Here is a 6,264-nt window from a genome sequence, read left to right as displayed (position 1 = left end):
CAAAGTGTGCTTTCATCGATTTGTCCAGTTGGGAGTTGTTTGGAACGGCAGAGTTGAAGAGCAGCTTGTGAATATCCTTTGTGAGCTGAAGTATCTTTGGGCCATGAAAGTTTGATGTGAGGCATTTCTGCATTCGGGCGATTGTGGCATGAAGGACAGAAATAGTTGACTCATAGGCAGTATGAGTTTCCTCTATTACCCTTTAAGATTGGGCAGCTTGATCCGCAACGACTGTTTGTAAGCCTTTTTTGATTTCGGTTACCTCAGTGATGAGGCGTTCCGCTGCGACCATAAAATCTTGATGGTCGGCCCTGCGGTTGTTGTCGAGAGATCAAATCCCCATCTCAACTTTGAGAGAGATGCGCTCAGCGGCCATACGCTCTCTCGTTTCAAGTTGTTCGATACGCTCAATTAGGGATTGCGGACCTGGGATATCTTCTGGTGGAGGTTGGGTAGGCTTAACCGCAGCCAAAATTTGATCAACTTTGGCTTGAAGATTGAGGACTTCTTTGCGAGTGACAACATCTTTCTTCTTTTTCTTCATCTTTTCTTTACGCTTTGAAGTGGAGTGCTGAGAACCGCTGGATTCGGTTTGTTGACCTCTTGTATGTCTTCATCGTCAAAACCGAATGTTGGGGCCGAGTTGAGTTCAATATTTGGCTCTTCGTCTTGAGATGGGTTGACTGCGGTAGGTGGAACGGGAGTTGAAGTAGGAGGAACATTTGATGTACCTGCGGCTGCGGTTGAGGCTTGAGCTTTCAGCATAGTTTCAGCCATTTGCTCCATCCAGGTTTGAACCTTTTGGATTGTGGCAGCAGTATAGGCGTTGTTGATGGCATTTGCCCAGTACCTGGCCACTGACAGAATTTCTTTTTCCTTCTGTTGTTGTTTGACTTGCTGCTCCATGCGGGCTTGGAATGCCCTTCTTGATTTCAACAACAGTGGTTGGCTGATACCGACTCCAAGAGTCATTTGAGTCTTCATCGTCAATTCCTTGTGTTCGCACCAAGGTGTCCCTTGGGTTCACGGATCCTTGCACATTAGTGCTCACCGTGCCTAAACCACCTGATACAGATGTAAGCAGAGTAGGATTTCCTAGGCTTCCTTGGTCTCCTTGACCCGTGATCAAGTTTGGCCTCGGCCCAGTTCTGGCATGGGCGAAATAGATGCCCTGCGGATGGAGTGGTGTTTGTAGTGTTTGGGATACTTGTAAGAGGATGGAGTCTAACTCCTCAGAAGAAAAGATGTGCAGCCGGGAAGCCCTGGAGACCTTAGGGCGATTACCAATTCTGTCTTCTTGAGATACAACTGGGGGGCTGTCTCCACATTCAGAAGAAGATGATAATGAAACAATCTCACAAGATGAGGTTGAGTGGTATTCGATAGTGGCATTGAATGGATGTGCGGCCATCCCAAGGACTACCAGAGCCTTTTGAGAGGCTTCAGTATCAGTCTGGTCATGCATATGGCTAGTGGTTTCGATTGTTTTTCTTTTCTTGAGGATAGATATGAGTTGCCTATCTTCCTCAGAGTCACTGCTCCATACAGTGGTGGTTTTGGTTTTGCGTTTCTTGGAGGGTGCGGTTTGTTTTGGGGCTTTCTTTTTGGGTGTTGTAGCTTTCTTTTTAGAAGCTACAGATTTTCTCCGTTGAGAAATGTTAGAAAGTGTAGTGGCATAAGGGGCTGCGGTACCCTCAGGAAGAATAGTTGAAGAAGTAAGAGGTGGGGTAGAAGGGTATGGAATAATACCCTCCGTGGCCTCAATATGATCCGAGACATCAGCAGTCTCAAGACCAAGCAGTGAAAGAATGTGTGTGGGGAGACTATGGATAGGTCCAAAAATAGTTTGATTAGAGGAAGGATTATACCTTTTGAGATCCTTAGTGACAAAGAAATTGATGTCACTTCCCATGTTGAGACCAGCATCCGCATGTAGATCAGAAATACACAGAGACCAAAAGCGAGCAAAAGTGAGCTCGGTTGGATTTTCCTTTGGTTGGTCTTTGGGAATGTACTCGAGGAAATCATCCCAAAGAATTTGACCGTAGTTGACATCATGGCCTGTGAAGATTGCTCCATACGAGTTCAAGGAGCTTGAGTCCCATGTTGTCAATGCCTCCGGTTCGACCAGACAGACAGCGGATGATAAAATGGCATACAAACTGCCAAACCGTAGGCAACTGATTCTTCTTAAACTCACCAATCCCTCGGATTGGTTTCTGGTAACCCATTTGGTAGAGTGCGGTAGTGATATCGGATAAGGATGGAGTGAAGATTTTGATGGAGGGATGGATTAACAGGTTAATGGAGGTTAAGAATTTTTCTTTCGTCAAGATGACTAGGGAATCGTTGATGAGGTTCAAATGCACTTCTTGGGGGTTTTCCAATGGTCTGTATGCAGACAGAGCACACTTAAAGAGTGCAGAAACGGGAACAACATCAGTGAATGCGTCAAACGGGCCAAATAAGATGTGGTTCTTGAGATGCTTGATCATCAGTTTTGTTGGAGCATTGTAAGATGGATGATCGTCAAACACAACTCTGAAGTTGCTTGAAGATATTGTTGGTGATGTGGAACCGGTTTGATTCATCAATCTTGACGCCTTGGATTGCTTCTTGGATGCACCAGATTTCGCCATTGAGAGTTGTGAGATTGAAGTTCTTGATAGCTTTTTTGAGTTCTTGGAGAGTTGAGAGAATAATCGATTAACAGAGAGCGTAAACGATTATAGAAAAGAAGGTGGGTTTATAAAGGGGGTAAAAGGATTTTAACCCTAGGTAAGAAGTTGAATGGGATTTTGGGGGGAATCAATGATTCTGGGATTGAATCTCAGCCACACGAATATGAAACGGGTTTTGAAGAGATTTGAGAAATCTTAAAAGGGGTTTTGCATTTAATGGTGGAGTGGACGCTTGGTAATACGTCAGGTAATCGTGGGTTGATGAGAGAGAATGTTGTAACTGATTGGACGTGTTTGGGAGAGGAAAGGACAAGTTGGGAAAGGATTGATTTGGGAATCGTTCTTTTTGTCATCATCCCTAAAATAGGTCTGATACGGGGTTTATTAAGAAAGGTAATGTGACAGTTTCTAAAGGGAATGTTCGTATTTTATTTAATGAAGGATCATTAAATAGCACACAAAGATTCAAGAGTTAATGAATCTATTGGAATTTATTTGAGGTGGTTGAGTACGAATTCGTCAATGCGGTTGAGAGACTCCATCGCGGATAAAAAAATTCAGAGAATCTGTGAGACAAACACTAGTACGAAAATTAGAAATAAAGGAACATTAATACCCATGAGAAGTACGTATGACATATGGTTGCAGTACCTAGATTGTGGTATCAAAACCATCTATGATATGTAATTCTCAGTTAGAACCGCAATGGAGACCTAGGACGGTCTGCGGTAGCTAACATTTCAAAAAGAACTACGGGTCCGGATTCATCATTCCCAACATTTGTAAGAATAGATTGAGTTTTGTAGAGTCAAGAGCTTTTGTAAAAACATCATCAATCTCTTCATGAGTAGGAACAAAGATGAGTTCAATATTACCTTTTAGAATATGATCTTTGATGAAATGGTACTGTAACTCAATGTGTTTCGTCTTGGAGTGCTGAATAGGATTATGCGAGATAGCTATAGCACTTTCAGAGTCACAGTAAATTGGTATCCGCAGCATTCTGTACCCGTAGTCTAGTAATTGTGTCTTCATCCAAAGAACTTGGGAACAGCAGCTGGCTGCAGCCACATATTTTGCTTCTGCGGTAGATAGAGATACACACGTTTGTTTTCTTGAAGACCAACTTACAAGTCTTCCTCCTAGAAATTGACATCCACCTGAAGTACTTTTTCTATCGAGCTTACAACCTGCATGATCCGCATCGGTGAAGGCTTGAAGACTGAAGTCGTTGCCTGCAGGATACCATAAACCCATAGATTTGCTTCCTTTAAGTTACCGAAGAATTTGTTTGGCTGCGGTCATGTGAGACACTTTTGGATCAGCCTGGTATCTTGCACATACACCAGTTGCAAAGACAATGTCAGGTCTGCTTGCGGTGAGGTACATTAGCGAACCAATGATGCATCTATAAGTCTTGTGATCGACAGATTCACCATAGGGATCAGTTGAGATCTTATATCCGAAGGCCATAGGGACTTTAGTAGAAGAGCGGTTATCCATTGAGTATTTCTTTAGAAGTTATGTGGTGTATTTTTCTTGATAAATGAAAATTCCTTTCTGAATTTGTTTGACTTGAAGACCTAGAAAGAAGTTGATCTCTCTATTCATGCTCATTTTGAATTTGTTGGTCATGAGCTTTGCAAATATCTCTACCATATCTTGATCAATAGACCCAAAAATGATATCATCCACATATATTTGTGCCATCATAAGGTGGTCACCATTTGCTTTTCTGAATAATGTGGGATCAATCACTCCTCTTTTGTACCCGGATGAGACAAGAAAATCATAGAGTGTCTCATACCAAGCCCTTGGAGCTTGTTTCAGGCCATAGACTGCTTTTTCGAGCTTATAACAGTGGTCTGGAAATTCATCATTTTCAAATCCTGGAGGTTGCTGAAGATAAACTTCTTCTTTTAGTTCACCATTGAGGAAAGCACTCTTAACGTCCATTTGGTGTACCTTGACATTTTTGTGGGCTGCGTATGCTAGAAAGATCCGAATGGCTTCCATTCGTGCTACCGGAGCATACGTTTCATCGTAGTCAATGCCTTCTAATTGACTGTAGCCCTTGGCAACAATTCTTCCCTTGTTTCGGATGACTGAGCCAGATTCGTCTAGCTTGTTCTTGAAAACCCATCTTGTACCAACAATAGTATGACCTTGTGGAAGAGGAAAAAGTTGCCATACTTTGTTTCTTTCAAATTCCTCTAATTCTTCTTGCAGTTATCCAGTCTGGTTCAAGCAAAGCTTCTTTGATCGTTCTAGGTTCAACCGAAGACATTAATGCTGCATAACGGCAGTGATCAGATAAGTCCTTGGAAGACCGAGTCTGGATACCTGCGGATGGATTGCCAATAATTTGACATGGTGGATGGTCTCCTGTCCATACATGAAGACGTGGCATTAGATGATCAGCAGCAGCGGTAGAAGGAATGTCTTGGATGTCAAAGGAATCTGCGGTTGGAGATGGTGGTTCCCCCTAGATTTGAGAGCATCCTGTTGTAACATCTTGATCTATTGAAGCAGAATTTTCTTGAGGAATTGGCAGAGGTTGAGGTTCCCCCTGGATTGCAAATGGGAGTTCCTCTGGAACCTGAGAAGGTTCCCCCTGGAATGTAGATGAAAGAGTGATAATTTTAGGATCGGATCTAGTGTCAATATTCTCTAAGAGTTCGTCATCTGAGTCCTCCAAAGGTTCGTTTGATGGTCAGGCTTCACTTCGGGCTGGAATGTAAGCAACATCAGGTACTAGAACCTCAATGGTTGCAACAATATCCAGAGTAAAGCTTTCCTCCTGAACTGGAGAGGTGGAATTATTGAGCAATACTACTTCAGAAGAGACGGTCCAGATACGTCGGCATGTTGTTGTTGAGCTGCGGATGACACTAGGACTTCGGATAGTTTCTCTATTTCAATGGGATTAAACAGATCATCATACTTGATTTCAACTAGATTTAGAGGTCCAGAAGTGGCTGGAATGTCACTTTCCATGATTGCAGTTGTTTCAGTAGACGGAGGTGCACTGCGGATGTGAGATTCATCAAATTTCACATCAAAGCTTTCAATGATAAAGCTTGTTCTTTTGATGAGCACTCGATATGCAACCTTGTTACTGGAATAAAAAAGGAAGATACCTTCGTCAGACTTCGGTGAAAACTTGTTGAGTTGATCTCTATTGTTGATCACGAAGCATCTACATCCAAAGATATGAAAGAAACGAACATTGGGTTTGCGATTGTTGAGCCCTTCATACGGCGTTTTATTGAGACGATTGCACACAATACTTTGGTTTTGAACAAAGCATGCGGTTGCTACTGCTTCGGCCCAGAAATGGAGAGGAAGTTGGGCAAAGTTAAGCATGGATCTGGCTACTTCAACGAGTGTGTGATTTCTTCACTCTACTACACCATTTTGTTGCGGTGTATAGGGTGCTGAAAAATTGTGAGAGATGCCTTTGGAAACTAGGAAACTGTTCAGAAGATGATTAGTGAACTCGGTTCCATTGTCACTGCGGATGCGTCTGACTGGAAGCTTGATTTGAAGTTCGATTTCTTTGATGAAGTTAATGAAGATTTGC

Source organism: Lactuca serriola, chromosome 4, assembly GCF_051521515.1.
Source record: "Lactuca serriola cultivar US96UC23 chromosome 4, Lser_US96UC23_V15, whole genome shotgun sequence".
Lineage (NCBI taxonomy): Eukaryota > Viridiplantae > Streptophyta > Magnoliopsida > Asterales > Asteraceae > Lactuca > Lactuca serriola.
The sequence above is the reverse complement of the archived record's forward strand: the minus strand, read 5'-3'. Positions refer to the sequence as shown.